General features: G+C 40.1%; 1 long non-coding RNA gene across 1 annotated transcript in view; it reads right to left on the minus strand.

The window, feature by feature from the left end:
• Nucleotides 1-248: 248 nt before the first annotated feature.
• Nucleotides 249-17,915, minus strand: part of LOC122459825 — a 38,538-nt gene continuing 20,871 nt past the window's right edge. Inside the window, exon 4 of the long non-coding RNA XR_006280771.1 lies at nt 249-368. This is a non-coding gene — a long non-coding RNA (uncharacterized LOC122459825). The remainder of the gene's footprint in view (nt 369-17,915) is intronic.

The following is a 17,915-nucleotide window of genomic DNA, read 5'->3' on the forward strand; positions in this document are numbered from 1 at the left end:
CATGATAGCATGGAGGGGACTCAGGGTAGAAGCAGGAGCTGGAGGCTACAGTCTGGTAGCCATGAGTGCAAGTAATAGCTCGAACATCAACTTGTGCTGCCCTGTCTTCGTCCCTCAACCTGTGGATATGCTCCATTAATCTGTCCTCCAATCTCTCATCATGCTGTGCAATCTCTGTCTCTTTCCACACTGCAGGAATACTTATCCTTTTGGTACTCAATTTGGTCTTTCTGAAACTCCATCTGCTGATCTATAAGCTCTCCCATTAGCTCTTCTCAGACTCTCATTATCCTTGCCTGCTGGAGGTGGCTCTTCCTACCCCCCCTTGCTTCTGATTACATGCATTTCCCCTGCAGATGTGCAAGTGCCTTCAAAGGAGAAAGAAAGAGCACATTATGATCTGACCTTTGTAAAAAAAAAATTCTGCTTTATCAGAGGGCTTCTTTAATTCAAAATCAGAAAAAACACTGGCCACTTCAGACATCCTTTGGAACAGTGCTGGAAGCTGTCACCCATCATTGCAAGATAAACATACAAAATTCAATTAAAATGATTTCTGCCTTATCAGTGGTCTAGTCACTACTTGTGATTTTTCAATACTGTCAGGCAGTGCAAGTTCTGGAGAACATTAATATTCTAGAGATCCTGAGAAAGAAGCATGAACTTCTGTACCAGACCAGCAGAGGACTGCCATCTGTGTGTGGGTTCAACCCTGACCAGTGAGAGATTGTGTCACCACTTGTCCTGTAACTCTGATTGTCTTAAAATGCTTTGATGCTGTAGCTCTCTCTGGATGCTCTCAGCTTGCAGACAAGCATGCCCTGAGTGTGTCTGTGTTGAGCAGCTCTGGTTCAGCAACTTCAGAAGTCTGCTTGTTACATAACAACCACACTCTGGTCTCTAGTCATGGTTATTACTAGCCAAGTGACTCCAAATTCCCCCAAATTGTCTGCCCTGAAATGTCTAGCCCTCTCCTGGACCATTTGGAGGAGTAATAAGGTCATTGCTCCTTTAAAGATACTAAAGCACAGCTTATTACTGTAACTGGAGTTAACAATCACTTCAATTCAAACAAAGCACTGGCTTGGGTTCCCTAGAACAACAGTGGGATCAATGTCTCCATTTATAACAGTATAATTCAGTGGGAATAATGTCCAGCTTGTCCTTGAAGGTAAAGTTACAATCTCTGGAACATCCTAGCATCATTCATCCTGTCAGTGCATTCCATGTTCGTGTCTATGAATCTGCCTCTGTGGTCAACCAGGGACTGCATAACAATGGAGTAATAACCTTTGTGGTTCACGTACTCATGTGATCCTTGCAGCAGGCAACAATCCCATCAATGCAGTTTGCAAAGCCCATTCCCTCAAAGCCAGCAATTGTTTCAGGAACATTTCTAATGCCCGTCACCTTTGGGTACCTCACAGTCCTAATTGCCTCACAATCCTCCACCACAACAACCTCAACAGTTGATTTACCAACTCCAAATTGTCTAGCTACAGACCTGTAGGAATCTGGGGTAGCCAGGTTGCAGATGTCTGTAGTGACCCATTTCTGGACTAGCCTTACCTCCCTCATGTAGGTGGCCTGAGGCAGGAGGGTAGGAGCAAGCTGATCACAAACCTCCAGGAATGTCTGCTGCTTCATGAGAAAGACCTAGATCCTCTGTTGGTCATCCTGGGTCCACATGACGATGTGGTCCCAGCAGTCTGTGCTTGTGGCCCTGCTCCAGAAGTGGTAGCCTACGTAGGGAGGGGGAGGAGCCTGAGGCTAAGCCATCAGGCAAGAGCATCATCAACTTGGTCACAGCTGGCACATCAGTATCCCCCTCTTAGAGATTCCTTTTGCAGTTCAAAAACTGCTTCAGAAATATCCACAAGCATCTTGCAGATGCTCTGCTTATGTCCCAAAATAGGACTGAGAGCATGAGGTGAAGAAATTATTCCATTGTGTTGGGATCCATGTTGATGGTGCCAACTGTTGGGAGTGCGCAGACACAAAATGGCTCAGCTGGATGTGTTATTGGACTAAAACCACCCAAAGCCTTTCTGATCATCTCCTGCAGCATGGATGGACAAGTTCACGCACAACCCACCATGAGCCAAACCGTACAGTGGTTTCAGATGGTGAGAGTGCTAGGAATCCTGGGATACAATGGTGTATGCCCACAGAGGTTGATGTGCTGTCTCAGATCTGCACAGTGCAGTATTGCTGTGCTCACATGGTTATGAGGCCTGGGTTCTCATGCAGTGTGGATGTTCAACAGCAGGCCTGCAAACACCTAATCTGCAAACACTCATCACACAGAGCTGGGCTTAGTGTATTGTGTAGACATACTCTTCGAGCTTTCCCCCTTCCTCCTACCCTCTTCAGCACAGTTTAACACAGCTCAACCATAGCTGGGGATCTGGCTTTCTGTACTTTTTTTCCTCACTGCATTAAACCTTTCTGGAATCATTATTTCTAATTAAAAAGCAGATCCTTCAAAATACAGTGATATAGAAGACAGTTGGTTAACATACTCACTCATGTACCCTCTTTTCTTAAAGAAAGAATGTATTTCTGAAGTTTAGCTAAAAGTAAACCTAACTGCATCATGCTTTGTGACAGCTGGCACTACACTTTATCTTCACAATGATGGTACTTTGGATGATGTAGTTAATGTAACACATTATCAAAGTACTGGCTCCCTGGTGACAGATTGCTGTAATGTATCATCAAAGCCCCATCACTTTGATGATGTAGTATACAACCAATGTGTTTTTGCTAACAAAAGAACAATGAACATTCATTAGAGCAAATATAACTGCTGTTTATGAACCACTCACAAATGCAGATGACAAACAGTTATTGCTTATCTAGTTTTTATTTGGAAAGCTCACCAAAATACATTGTATCATCTACAGCTTTTTAAATTTACTATTCTATTTACTATTCAATGTACTATTCAAGCTTAATCACATGATAATTCAAATACTTTCTCTTCCCACACCTTTTAAAATGCAATAGGCCTCTGTAAATTTTTCTTAGTCCTAGAGCCAGCCTAAACATACTGTATCTTAGAGCATCATTCAGCCTTTTCAATACCGTGGTCTCTGTTTTGTACACTAAAGAGAAAGTTGTCTCTCTCACCTGTACTTTCCTTTAAAGTTAATATATTTCATCGTTTATATTTTCTCCTGGGTTCTTATAGGAGTTATAGCTGGATAATTGCTGCTTTTTAGGGATAATGTGGTAGAAGATGTAATCAGATGAATGAGTTATGTTTCATTTATTGTCTACATTGAGGCACAGTATAAATATGGATAGTTTCACTTTCCTTGATGAACAGTTTGACCAATGTTGTTTTGTAGGCAATAGTTAAAATAAGAATTAGGGTATTTGTAAAACACAATGGACCATGTGTTCTTCTCTTGGACACTAATATTTCTGCAGGGGAGCAAAGGAAAACAGTTTTGAAAAATTTTAACAAGTGGCTAGACCATGCAGCATAATGATTAAATAAAGGATTGTGGGGGTGGGAAACTATATAACAAACCTGCCAACTTATGACCAGGGATCATGATATGCTCTGTGAAAAAGTACCTGCATATTGGGTATGCACTGTTGCCTGAGCATTACAGCTGCAAAACAAAAACACCCACTGAAATAATCCAGAAGAGGAAGAAGCTATCTGCAGCATAACAAATCTGCCTATGGGTTTCTGAGTGAGATTTAAGGGATTGGTTTTGACCTAAAAAGCTCTAAATGGCTTATAATTTACCAGATAAGAGAGTGCTTTTCGTCTCATGCCACACTATGAAGTCATTCAAGATGAAGGTAGGATGTTTTCTTAGAGGGTCCCAGGGCTTTAGAATTTTTTCTCCATATGGTTTCAAATACTCAATTTCTGATGGTCTTCAGGTCACACTACAAAGCTTGTTTTTTCACCAAGGAATTTGAAAATGGAGAGAGAGGCAGGGGACTAGTGTAAGGATGTGGAATTGTTGGAGGAGGAAGAGTTCTTAAATTGCCTGGCTTATTTGGTGGTAGGTTAAAATTAAGTGTACTGCCATGCTTAGACTATTATTTGTGATATTTTAAAAACTTATATCAAGGGTGCTTAAACAATATGGGTAGGCACTGTTTATTAGCATGCATATAATTCTAAATAATCAGTAAATAAAATAAAAGGATATCTATCCATCTTCACATTGAAGCATCAGAAAATTTCTTTTTTTCCCCTCATACAGGTCACACAAGTCAATATTTTCCTTTTCTAGCAAGGTTCTTCCATATATTCACTTAATTTAGAAAAGCTTCCTATTTTGCTTTAGATTTTTAGAGTGTAGCTTGAGCAGTTATGGTATATGTGAGTTACTCCAAGCATATGCTTTTAGAGCCAAATCCTTATTCCAGCTATGAGCTGGGACAAGGTGAAGCCTGAGGATTTCTACAGAGCTGGCGGGGCAAAAAGAATGATCCATTTAGCCCTGGAGTGGCAGCAAAGCATGTGCACTCCTTTCCTGGTTAGTTTGTCTAACAACATTAAAGTGATTGTGACTGCTTCTGAAAACCTCATCCATCATCCCGCAGTGATCTATATAAAATTTTTAACAAATAAATTGTGAAACTACTGCCACACTCAGAACTCCGTTTACTTTGAAACACTTGGCTCTGTAGTACTATTATTGGACATTAGACTTTCCGATTTAAGAACTATAGTTAAGTTATATAAGGACCTGACCTGAGTAATTCTTTGGCTCTTAACTATACACTGTCCCAGACAGTGAGATTATGACCTGAAACTAATTCCTCTATATCTGCTCTCTCCCACCAAGGATTTGTTAAATCTTTATTATTAAAGCTATTAAATTCTCTGACACCTGAACAATTTAATCTACCCTGAGACCGTGTCAGCCTGTTGTGGTAATAGCAACAGAAAGGTTCCTACTGCTGGTGACTGGTGCTCTCTGTTTTTCAGTCTTTGAAAACTGTGTTCCATTCTTACGTTTCACTTGTACTTTTCCTGGTGAATACTGAGGACAAGCACTAAATTAGAAACAAGAAAAACTGTAATTTCACCATCTCTTCATGGTCCCTCAGTGATCTCTTCCACTTTGAGTATTAAAATAATCCTTTAATTGCTTCTATTCACTTCCAGAAGAATTCTCTACTTATTTTCGGTATAACTTTCCCAATGAGATTTTAGAGCATTTGTGATTGGCTTCATCATCTTCTTTGTCTCTCTAATGTTTTGTATTATCATTTCTGTCATAGTTTTTTTGTACTATAAGCATATTCTGTGTCTCAATAGGATTGCAGTAGTTCCTATATCTAATAAGTCATACATATTTTATTGCTTTTTTAAATAGTACAAACACATCCTGAATCAGAGCATGTATTTTCCTTTAACTCCTTTAGTTCTCTTCCAGATCCATCTCTGTTACTTCATTATCTTAATCAAACACTTTCAGCAATATCAATATCTTGTCCATATTTTCTCTCCCAAACTCTGATGGATCTCAACTTTCCCTTGCAAAAATTGACACAGATATAGTCTATATGCTTGCATATTTCCTCCAACTTACGATTGCTGGAAAATTAAAGCTAGTTAATAGACAATATAAATGCATCAACTTCAAGTAGTACCACAACACAGAACATCTCATGGAACAGTAATCTGCAAGCCAGTGAAATACTTGGGTTATGTGTAATAATTAACCAGAATTACATTTGAGAAAATAGTCAATCCATACAGCTTCTGAGAGGATTCCACAATTTAACCTAGACCTCTGGAATAGGAAAACAAATGGTCACTTTGTTTGATCACTATTATTCTAAGATAGATGCTATGAGGTAGTATAAAATGAAACATGAATTACTGCAAATAGCTTCATAATAGTGCTGATGGAGTTGAGAAGCATGTTGAATTTTGAGGGCAAACCTCAAAATTTTATAGGGTCATTTTGGCAAGCATTCAAAACTTAAGATACACCTTCAAGCCTCAGCAGGCTATTAACTTCGTATCAGGATTTATGGTGAAACCTCCAGAATGCAGACAGGATATACAGCAAGAAATGCCTCTGGCAGATAAAGTAGAGTTCCTCTTTTTGGTGAAGCCAGGAAGGGCAAGGGAAAAAGCTTGTGTACAATATTACTTTTTAAGGGCAGATTTTCATTTCGCATGAACTTTGTTCACATTCCTCATTTTTGATGCACTATGTTAAATGGAAGGGCCCAATTTTTAAATCAAGATTGGATGTTTTCCTAAAAGATCTGCTCTAGGAATTATTCTGGGGAAGTTCTATGGCCTGTGTTATACAGGAGGTTAGACTAGATTATCATAATGGACTCTGCTGGCCTTGGAATCTATGAATTTGAATAGCTGCTTCACCTCTATGTTGAGTACCTTCAGAATAAGGGCGCAGGAGAGCAAAGTGGTGACTCTGAATCCACAATGAATTTATCCCTAGTGGGACAAATTGCAAAGATTTTTGCAGCATCCCAAACAGGAAAAAAAACAAACAAACACCAAGGGGAGGGAGCACAAAGCCATCTTTAACTTGGGAAAAATTTGTGAATCGCACTACATAGGAGGATCATTGCTTACACTTAATTAAATTGGCACAATGAGTAACAATTTTTCCCCTCATAATCATCACAATGATGCAGCTTCCATTGGCTCTACTCAAATACAGCTCAATTGTCCAGTTACAGCAAAGTATTAATCCAGCAGAACACAGTTATAGAAAGGCTACCTTAAACAGATAGAACTTCTGAATGATTAAAATTTATCATACCTTTTTCTTTCTTATATCATCATGCTCTTTCTCCAAAGATATAGCAATTGCACTGGAAAAATGCAAGAATTGTAATACTTGTTACAGCTGGTAAGTTATCAATCAAATTAAAAATTAATGCACCTCAGCCATGTTTGCATCAATTTTGTGTTTGATTTTCAAGAACAACTGAATGATTCAGCTTGACAAGGAGCTTGTGGAAAGCAGATTTTAAGGTTGTGTATTTTAGCAAACTTTAAACAGATTCAAGGCCAGAAGAGTACATTGTGATCATCTAGTTTAACCTCCTGTGTAATACATACAATATAATTTTCCCTAATAATTCCTTTTGAACTAGAGCACATATTTTAAAAAAAATAATCCAATCTTGATTTAAAAATTGCCAGTGATGGAAAATCCAACAGGAGCCTCAATAAGCCTCATTGTACCAATGATTAATTACCATCACTGTTACTAATGTATGTCTTATATACCTGATTATTCTCCCTAGATGTGGGATGGGAGTTGGGACAAGGCTTGACAGAGCAGGGAGGCAGAGGTCCCAAATGCCTTGCTAGCACTCTGGCACAGAAGAAATTGACTCAAATAAGTATGTGAGTTCATCTTTCACAAGTAGGACATGTAAGAACAGCACACTTGATTACTATGAAGAGCAACCTTCTTATTGCAACAGCTGCCTCTCCTAAAGTTGGCAGCAGGCACCCCTGTTTCCCAAAAGAACACCCCAACAGATTTCCAATTCTTTTCCCTCAACCTCTCTCTCTAACCAAATCCACCTGGAGCCCAGCTATTGGGATTGGGGAAGCCCATTACATAATTAATTGCAAATTGAAAAATAGTTGAGGATATTGATTGTCCAAAGTTGAACTCTTGACTGGCTCTTTTGGATGATGTCCCAACTCTGCACCAACTTGCAGTGGTGCACAGTTGGGACCTCAGACAAATAGTAGCCAAATAATGTATTGGTTTGCACCCTATACAAAATCATTTATTCCACTGCAGAACTGCATCCCTACACACACCATGTTTAATGGGCAAAGGGATGCAAATTATTAAACGTACTGTGGAATCTAGCTAGGTGCTGATAGCTACTCCAGTTTGGATTTGTAAATTTGTTTTTAGGTGGTTCCTGTAGCCTTGGGTCCCGGATGCTCAGAGGGTGGGGAAAGAGAAGAAAGGGAAGAATCTGAGCTCTGTGAAAAAGTGAATAAATCTCATCTTTGCTTTTATTAAACTTTCCAAATCTTCCTCAGATGGGTTCAGGTACAAAACAAACTGACATTGAGCATAAAAGAAACCATAGAGAAACACAAATCTAACTTATCCAAGTGCCTCATGATTCCTGCTATTGTGACCTGCTGTTGCTGCTCCCAGGGAAACTCTGGAAGTCTAAAGCCTGCTGTTATTTGCAACTGCAGCTAGCTGAGAAGAAATTTAAAGGGGCAGTGTCTATTTTTTCATAATGCTCCTTCCCACCCCCAATAGGTACATTCCTCTGCAGTTCTCAGTATCTGAACAGTACCACAAACATAGTTTGACAGGGCCAGTTAGCCATTTCTGTGACCAGCATTTCTTACAGGCTGATTGTTTTCCACCATTCTTGCTTTATTCACCGGATGTCTCCAGCTTGCTTTCATGTTATTACAATGACACACAAGTTTCACTTCCACCATTCTTCATGCCTCCCTGGGGAGATCCTCCACTTTTATGAGAATAAAGGAAGTCTTATTTCAGCAACAAAATGCTTGCTATCAACACTTCTTCTTACACTCCAGAAAAGTGGAAAGCCTTACTGCTTCATAGCCTTGGTCCTGAAGAGAGATGAAGTCTTCAAGCATCTCCCCTCCGTTACCAATTTACTACAAGATGGGACTCTCTATGATGCTGCTCTCCAAGCCCTGGATGATCACTTTAATCCTCTACTAAATATTCGTGCCAAATGTTTCAAGTTCTAGTCACATGCTTCAAAAGCTCATTGACTGCTATGTAGTTGCATTACTTGAGTGTAACCTGTGAATTTGCCAGTTTCACAGATGAAATGATAGATCAAATTGTCATGAAGATGAGAAGTACCAAGATTCATGAATGACACTGTCTGATAAAAAGGCAAGGAGTACTTGTGGCACCTTAGAGACTAACAAATTTATTAGAGCATAAGCTTTCGTGAGGTACAGCTCACTTCATCGGATGCATGCAGTGGAAAATATAGTGGGGAGATTTTATATACACAGAGAACATGAAACAATGGGTGTTACCATACACACTGTAACAAGAGGGATCAGGAAAGGTGAGCTATTACCAGCAGGAGAGCTGTTTTTGAAGTTTTTTGTTGAAGAATTGCCACTTTTAGGTCTGTAATTGAGTACCAAAGAGATTGAAGTATTCTCCCAGCTGGTTTTTGAATGTTATAATTCTTGGTGTGATTTGTGTCCATTTATTCTTTTACATAGAGACTGTCCAGTTTGGTCAATGTACATGGCAGAGGGGCATTGCTGGCACATGATGGCATATATCACATTGGTAGATGCGCAGGTGAACGAGCCTCTGATAGTGTGGCTGATGTGATTAGGCCCTATGATGGTATCCCCTGAATAGATATGTGGACAGAGTTGGCAACGGGCTTTGTTGGTAACGAAGGGCCTGAGGAGGGAGTCTACATATCCAGACAATCCTGCTGTCAGGGTGCCAATGCCTCCTTCCCCCCCTGCTGTTGGTGATGGCTTATCTTAAGTGATCACTCTCCTTACAGTGTGTATGATAAACCCATTGTTTCATGTTCTCTGTGTGTGTACATAAATCTCTCCTCTGTTTTTTCCACCCAATGCATCCGATGAAGTGAGCTGTAGCTCACGAAAGCTTATGCTCTAATAAATTTGTTAGTCTCTAAGGTGCCACAAGTACTCCTTTTCTTTTTGCGAATACAGACTAACACGGCTGCTACTCTGAAACACATACTTGAATATGTGATATGGGAAAACTGCTCACCAGTGCATTTCCATAATCCCAGACATTAAAAGTCCCAGGTATCTGGAAAACATAAGGAGAAAATCTGAGAAATAAGATAAGAAATTATCAAGTATATGAACAATGCAAAGGAGAATAATAAGCAGTACAATAATGCATTAATGAAAAGTATAGATAAGAAGAAAAAGCATTAACATTTTAAAGATGATTGTACAGTTGCTTTTGATAAAAGCTGCTCTTGATAGCAATCTTGTCTTGTGGTGCCTTTATATGAAACTCTAGACTAAAATACGAAGATTTGATTAATACTAGTGACTGCTTCATTATAATGAATTTCATATCTCTAGTTATTTGCTTCCGCAAACTAATGTTTGCAGCCTTTTAAATCTAATCAATATATCAGACATATATTAGACAAAAATCCAGATACTACAAACAATTTTAAGTAGCTCAGAGCTAAAAATAAAATGCTAAATTTTCATAGTAAACATAAACAGGAAGTTTATGTAGCCATCATGCCTTATAATACACAATGAGAAAGTGTTTGATTTAAACCACAATACTCTGAAACTTATTTTCAGTTGTATAGAATTCTCTGAAATGTATACACCTTTCAGGCTGAAATTTTCCATGGTTAGTCTCTGCCTAAAGGTAATAATTTCTGAGGGTTTGTTTTTTGTTTGTTTAAAAAAAAAACTCTAAAAGTTTAATCAAAACAGGTTCTATCATTTTTTGAATATGAGGAACATGAATTTAAAAAAAAACACTTTCTCTGTATAAAAACAACTGAGCAGCTTCTTTTGACCAGCTTAATGCCAAAATGGTTGTGGGTAAAAAAAACTGAAATGCAGTCTTGCTGAGGACTCTGGTGGAAAATTTTATTTTTGATTTGAAAACTGCATCCTAATGCATTTTGTGCAAAGTTCTCATGCTAACCATATCAAGCATACAGCTAAGAAAAACCATGCTCTGTCTGTATGTTTGCAAAACCAATAGTCTACTCCCTTTTACTCCCTATTTCCTGCACCTTATAAGATAGCTACTCTCCTCTCTCTTTGCAGAAGAGAACCCTTCCCCTGCAAACTTTAGGAGTTGGACAATTTTAACTTAACATAGTGTTTTGATGGAATAAGCTGAAAGTGAGGAGTGTTTCCATGAAATTTTACCACTAAATACAATTTCATGTCTCCCCGCAACTTAATTTTTCTGCAAATTCAATCAAATTTCTATTTTTCACATAACAAGTTTAGTTTTCAAATTGTCAATTTTCAAACCCCTCACAGTCCCATTTTTGTTCAGAGGAGCTCAATTTCAAGTTGATAGTGTGTGAAAACTCCCCTTTCAAGTATTTTCACACCACTATTATGAGTCAGTCCTGTTATAAACTATTTTTCCCCCCAAACCTGGCTCATATGTATATGGAGTAATGAGAAACGGTGGCTCTTCCTATGGGCCACTCCTAACAATCAATTTCACAGAAAACCTCTACATGGAAGGGGAAGAATAGGTAATGTACAGTCAGCTACACTGGCTTTTATGTTACCCATGGCTTCCCCTATGTCACAGCAATACCTGGCTGCCTCATACAGCAGTTTTCTAATTGCTTTGTGCTGGCCCAGGACCTGGAACAATAAGCTTGTACAGTGAGAACAAAATTTTAGTAGTTACATTGCTGTGAGTAGCATCCATCTCCTGAAGTCAAGCCATTAAGGGGGAATACTCAAATGTGTATATATAGTGCAAACAACCCATTGTGCACCCCCAAAGAGAGCTTAGTGTATGGTTACTTAAATAATATAATTCAAGATAGTGGAAAGCACCTGTTTGGAGGCAGTTTAGGCAGTCAGACTACCTGTGTAAACTGGCAATCTTCCTCACTAGCCTGAGGAATTATCAGCCACACCTAAATGAGTATTTAGCCCTTCCCTCCAGGTTCCATTTATTGTCCAAATGACCACACACTCACAAAAAGAAAACAAAACTTCCATCTGGGGCTTTCTATCCAGCCACAACTGCCACAGCTTCTCACTAAGAATCTCACTATTCCAGGGACTGCTGCAGGAGATAGTCCTTCCCCCTTTTCCTGCAGCTCTTTTTAAGGAAAATCTCAGCTGCAACTGATTAGTGAACATGGCTGGCTGTCTTTAGGCCTCTGGGGCAGCCCCCCCCGTTACTATCTGAAATATGTTTGTACCACCAAACAGATCCAGGTGCCTTTGAAGATAAAGTTCCAAATTTCTGTTAAGCTCCGTTGTTTGGAAAAAATCTGTCTGTCTGACCTCATGTGAATGTGTTGATCCATGTCTTTAGTATCTCCTACTTTGATGATAGTACTGCCAGCAGCAGGATGCCAGATTAAAGTACAATAATTCATTGCCACAATAAATAAATTTTATGTATAAATGGTACAAATGTTTCTCTTTAGTTAATTAGATAAAAAAGAAATGGGCACTTTACCAGTCTTTGTAAGATATGATTAAAAAAGAGGATCAAAGATCTTCAGTGAACAGCTGTGTTCTCACACAAGCTCCATAACCTCTACATAAGGAAGATGCTGTGGGCCATACTCTCCTTGTCAGGGACCACAGTCTTGAACATTGGTCTACAGGGCTTTTAAGAACTAGGTAGTCCCAACCTGCCACCCACTGACCTACTAATCTCTGCTATTCTAGCAGATGAACTCTAACAGAGGACCCCAGTCCTGGACCTGATGGGTCCCTAGCCTCTATTTAATCCAAGCACAAGCACAGGAAGGTATCCATGCACTGGGTTCTCCCTGCTCAGTACCGCTCCCCCTCCAATACCTGCTGCTTATCTCCTGGTCACCTGACCTTGCCTGCCTCCCGCCGTCTAACTCGGGAATCACCTAGGAACAGTCTTACAAATACAAACGGGGGTAGCTATCAGCACCTAGCTAGATACAACACGTTCTTCCCCTTTAGAATAACCATAGTAAAACTTTAAACAGTCACTTATAAACCATCACTTGCATCTGGTACCAAAGTCTTCCAATCTTTTAGGCAGTTTCCTACATCTCACACTTCTCCTAATACCTGTAGAGGCAGGAACAAGATGAGTAATGGAGCAATTCCTACTACAATAGAGTTCCCATCATCAATAATGGTGTCAGTGATGTTCTCTGGTCCAAGGTAGAAATCGGCATTCTCTTCTTCAGCTGATGAACTGTGGACAATCTTGAAATATTTCATTTCTTTCCATGTATTAATAAAGCAGAATCTCCTTGGATTTCTGTTAACTGAAAAGGACATGAATATCTCAAATGTCCTTTTTTGACTCTCTGTACGGCAGCTTCACAAAATCCACAATTTGAAACTTAAGACTGGTCTACTGGGTCATACCAATGGTCTGTCTAGCCCAGCATCCTGCCTTCTGATAATGGGTGGTGCCAGATGCTTTGTAGGGCATAAGCAGACAAGGCAAATATCAAGTGATCAGTCCCCTGTCATCCAATCCCAGCTTCTCAAACTCAGAAGCTGTGATCTGCATACTGCGTATGTTTCTCCCATTTGTTCTCAACACATAGATGAATAGCTTCATTGGAAGGTATGGTATGAAAAAGGAGACTGTGTAAGCCTTTGACGGGAGTAAGTCATGTATTGGCCTGGCATCCTCTTAATAGTTCAATGAGTGATATTCCTGCTGTTGAGTATGGAATGGTCCTGTAAGCAAACTGTTTCACATAAAGCTTCTTCCCATGGTCTTGCTTGCAAACTGGTAAATTGCAAAATTTCTTTCACCAATCTGTACATTCTCCTGACTACACCATTGGCTCTTGGATGGTATAAAGAAAACGTTTTGTTCTTGATACCATTGATACTGAGGTATTGTTGCATTTCAGCAGAGGTCAATTGCATTCAATTGTCAATTACCAGTTCCATGGGAAATCCTTCTTGAGTGAAGATTGATTATATGAACTTAATCACTTTCCATCAAATGTAACTTATGGCCACTTTGAATTATAGTCTATTATTTCTATGGCAAACATTTGCATAATAGTTTGGTCTTCAAATGGTCCCATTATATCGAGATCAGTCTGTCTCCCACAGACAGCTGAGATAGTCAACTGGGTGTGAGAGGGATGCTGAAGATTTTCTGTGACATATTACCCAAGCCATGCAATTCTCGATGATTTTCCTCAACTTACTTGTCCAACCCTAGCCAACAGAAGTCTTGCTGCAGTTGTCTTTGGTTAGATTCATCCCACAGTTCCTTCATATGCCAGATGGATCAATCATGCTCTCAGAAATGTAGGCACAACAAGATGGTCAAGTCTCAAAATGTGTGTCTGCATGGTTACAAACATTCAGATGTCTAGAAAGACCATCTTTTGACAATGTAACTTTTTAGGTTTTGAAGTACCTTGTCTTCTTTCATGGCTGTTGCTCACTGTGATCACTCCTTGAGTTGTAGCAGAGATCTGTGCAATGAGAATCTCTATCATCTTTCTATATTGCACCCTCATGGTAAGGCATGGGAGAGTAAGAGAGAATCTGCCTTAGTGTACTTGCCACCTGGAAGATACTGTCTGGAAATCAAAGTCCATTAGTTTGGTGGCCCATTTGGCAATTCTTGGAGTGCTCATCCAAAACCTTATGTGGTCAATAAAGCTGAAAGAGGTTTGTGATCAGATTTTAAGGTACATCGCCTACCCCATAGGTACGTTCTGAAGTGTGTTCCTGCCCATAAACATTCCAGACCTGCTTTCTGAATGAAAATAGGATTTTTCTAGGTCAGTCAGGGATCTGGAGGCAAATGCAATAATAATTTCTTGTCCATTTTTAGCAAGACTGTACCAAGACTGCACTCACAAGCAAACGATTCTCACAACACATGCTTCTCAGAACAAAAAGGGTGTAGAGCCAGTCTGGTAGAAATTGCATGTTTGACCTTGTTAAAGCTGTATTTGCACACTTCATCCCAATCAAACCTGACATCCTTTTTTAGGCATTGACACAAAGGAACTACTTTCATGGAAAATTGCTGTACAAACTTTGAAAAGTATTCTCACAATCCCAAGAAGGATAGAAGTTTGTCTTTGTTGTTAGGCTCTGGTGCACCATGAATGGTTTCTACTAGGTCTGGTTTTGGTTCTATGCCATTCCCAGAGATAGCATTTCCTAGATACGTCACTGAGTTGCTATGGAATTGAGATTTCTTCTTGCCGGTGGTAAGTCCATGGCATTTAAGTTTTTCTATAACCTTTTTTAGGATGACATGTTTGGATTTATGGTTGCCACACATTAGAATGTCATCTTGAAAGTAAAGATCCCTTGTCTCCAAAAATCTGATGCATCATTCTATGGAACATGAACTCTACAGAAGCTAACCCAAACAGCATCTGTTTGAATTGGACAAGCCTTCTGGCGTGATGAAAGCTGTGTACTTACAGAATTCTTCCATTAAGGAGATCTATTGGTAAGCTGAGCATAGATCAATGGTCATAAAGACTCTTGCCTCCTTCAAGTTGAGCAGCATTATACAGACATTGGGTAGAGGATAACCCAATCATGTTGGAGTTTAGAGCTCTGAAGTCCACAGACATGCAGATGGCACCACTAGGCTTCCTGGTGAGAAGAAATCCATTCTGATCAATCAACCAGTTTTCAATTATATCTTCTTCACATAATATCAGACTTTCCCTCTTGAGCAGTTGTCTGTGCTATTGGTTCATTTAGTACTTTATGTTATACAGGCACCACATTGTTTTTTAGCTGGATCTTTTGCTTGAACTTTTTTACAACACGTAGGGTATCGGTGAAAACTTCTGGAAAGTTTAGATGTTTCCTGGTTGTAGCCTATCCTCAGTTTGTGGGACAGACTCTGTACTATTTGGATCTAATATCATCTGAAGATCCCTTTGATTTAATCCTACAATAGAAATTTCATTTTGGGCTACATAGATTTTTCTCTTGGATGTTACAACCTTTGTACTTGAGGGCAACTGTAAAATAGCCATTGATGGGTCTAGGAGATCCACCATACTCTCTGGGGTATATGTTTGGAGCATTCAGCTTAGGTTGGGAGCTGGCAAATAGCACAGTGTAGAACTGGTTGGGAATTACAGTATAAAGCAAACCAGAATCTGCTAACATCCTCATCTTATGGCCATTGACTTGCACTTGGCAATGTGGAGTGATGTGGTAAACTCATGTCACATTTAGAACAGTCAGAATTCAATTCTACATCATCCTAGTCTGTGAGAACTCCAGATACAACACACACAACAGACTTACAGACTGTAGCAAAACATCCTTTTTTGTTGCATTTCTTGCATACTGATTTCTTAGCAAGAGAAACTTGAAAGTGTGCCTTGTGACCATGGTCACCATATCTGTAAGACTGGTAGCAATGTGGTGTGTGGAAGGGTAAAGGCACTGTGCATATAGACTTAGGAGCTTTGCAATTTGCAGTCTGGTATCAGACTGCAGGTTTCAGAGTAGCAGCCGTGTTAGTCTGTATTCGCAAAAAGAAAAGGAGTACTTGTGGCACCTTAGAGACTAACAAATTTATTAGAGCATAAGCTTTCGTGAGCTACAGCTCACTTCATCGGATGCATTTGGTGGAAAAAACAGAGGAGAGATTTATATACACACACACACACAGAGAGAACATGAAACAATGGGTTTATCATACACACTGTAAGGAGAGTGATCACTTAAGATAAGCCATCACCAGCAGCGGGGGGGGGGGGAAAGGAGGAAAACCTTTCATGGTGACAAGCAAGGTAGGCTAATTCCAGCAGTTAACAAGAATATCAGAGGAACAGTGGGGGGTGGGGTTGGAGGGAGAAATACCATGGGGAAATAGTTTTACTTTGTGTAATGACTCATCCATTCCCAGTCTCAATTCAAGCCTAAGTTAATTGTATCCAGTTTGCAAATTAATTCCAATTCAGCAGTCTCTCTTTGGAGTCTGTTTTTGAAGCTTTTTTGTTGAAGGATAGCCACTCTTAGGTCTGTGATCGAGTGACCAGAGAGATTGAAGTGTTCTCCAACTGGTTTTTGAATGTTATAATTCTTGACGTCTGATTTGTGTCCATTCATTCTTTTACGTAGAGACTGTCCAGTTTGGCCAATGTACATGGCAGAGGGGCATTGCTGGCACATGATGGCATATATCACATTGGTAGATGCGCAGGTGAACGAGCCTCTGATAGTGTGGCTGATGTGATTAGGCCCTATGATGGTATCCCCTGAATAGATATGTGGACAGAGTTGGCAATGGGCTTTGTTGCAAGGATAGGTTCCTGGGTTAGTGGTTCTGTTGTGTGGTGTGTGGTTGCTGGTGAGTATTTGCTTCAGATTGGGGGGCTGTCTGTAAGCAAGGACTGGTCTGTCTCCCAAGATCTGTGAGAGTGATGGGTCGTCCTTCAGGATAGGTTGTAGATCCTTGATGATGCGTTGGAGAGGTTTTAGTTGGGGGCTGAAGGTGATGGCTAGTGGCGTTCTGTTATTCTCTTTGTTGGGCCTGTCCTGTAGTAGGTGACTTCTGGGTACTTTTCTGGCTCTGTCAATCTGTTTCTTCACTTCAGCAGGTGGGTATTTTAGTTGTAGGAATGCATGATAGAGATCTTGTAGGTGTTTGTCTCTGTCTGAGGGGTTGGAGCAAATGCGGTTATATCGTAGCGCTTGGCTGTAGACAATGGATCGAGTGGTATGATCTGGATGAAAGCTAGAGGCATGTAGGTAGGAATAGCGGTCAGTAGGTTTCCGATATAGGGTGGTGTTTATGTGACCATCACTTATTAGCACCGTAGTGTCCAGGAAGTGGATCTCTTGTGTGGACTGGTCCAGGCTGAGGTTGATGGTGGGATGGATATTGTTGAAATCATGGTGGAATTCCTCAAGAGCTTCTTTTCCATGGGTCCAGATGATGAAGATGTCATCAATGTCATCAGACAGCTGCAGCGGCACAGGAGCTAGCAAACAGAGCTCTAAACAGGGGAGTTTGAGTGGGAGTTCTGTTGGAGGAGAAGGTAGTTGTACTTGGTTTTGTATTTTTAGTATTTGTATTAGTGTGTGTGTAGGGGTTTTGTGCTGGGAGAGCAGCTGAGCCTGATTAGGGGGTGGGGCTTTGTGCTGAGAGAGCAGCTGAGCCCTGCCTAGGGGGTGGGGCTTCTGATTAGGGGCCCTATAAAGGTAGCCAGCC

The sequence above is a fragment of the Dermochelys coriacea genome, chromosome 4 (genome assembly GCF_009764565.3).
Source record: "Dermochelys coriacea isolate rDerCor1 chromosome 4, rDerCor1.pri.v4, whole genome shotgun sequence".
Taxonomy (NCBI): Eukaryota; Metazoa; Chordata; order Testudines; family Dermochelyidae; genus Dermochelys; species Dermochelys coriacea.